The sequence below is a fragment of the Morone saxatilis genome, unplaced genomic scaffold, assembly GCF_004916995.1.
Source record: "Morone saxatilis isolate NCDOM2014 unplaced genomic scaffold, NCSU_SB_2.0 Contig2, whole genome shotgun sequence".
NCBI lineage: Eukaryota > Metazoa > Chordata > Actinopteri > Moronidae > Morone > Morone saxatilis.
Window position 1 is genome coordinate 26,886,133 of NW_023339762.1, and position 692 is coordinate 26,886,824.

General features: G+C 40.3%; 1 protein-coding gene across 2 annotated transcripts in view; it reads right to left on the reverse strand.

The window, feature by feature from the left end:
• itga11b (integrin, alpha 11b) overlaps window positions 1-692 on the reverse strand; it is a gene marked incomplete at its 5' end in the record, with an annotated part of 20,091 nt that overhangs the window by 19,147 nt on the left and 252 nt on the right.

A 692-nucleotide genomic window follows, 5' to 3' on the forward strand; every position in this document is an offset into this window, starting at 1 on the left:
CCCCCCCCGCCAGATACGTTCCACTTATCAGACACATCGGGGTGGAAAACGTGTCGACCCAACTTGATCCTGACAGCTCAACATGATTAACGGACTCTGAGCCCAACGGGGACACGAACCAACAACCAACTTTCCTGGAAACATTCTCACGTTCCCACAACCTGAAACCGGGTCGATGACAGAACCTCAGGGTCCAATAACTCCTGAATCCCAACGGTGGTTTTATTCTGACAGAAGTTATCTAGTCCGTCTCTACCTGCAGAATCCTGGACCTGAGACTCACTGAGGCCTCCGAATGCCGTCTGATCAGACACCTTAAAGTCGTGTTAATAACAGAGTTTAGAATATTTATTTAGTTTATTTATTATTGTATTATGACAGACTGCGATTACATCACAACGTAGACGTCTGCAGTCTGAACCTGTAAACTGAAGTTCAAACTGTTTTAAATTTACAGATTAAATTACAGTCGGATTTTAACACATCGCTCACCAGTTACTATAGTTTCTTTAATCAGTTAATTAACTAACGTCTGTTTATGGATTATAATTCTAATATTTATTACTAATAATTAACTAATTTCCATTAAATAGATCGTCATCAAACACCATCGGATCCAGAACTGACTTTAAGTTCTCACAATGGATCAACGTCATCACTAACTGGACATAGATGTAAACAGACCAGTTCAG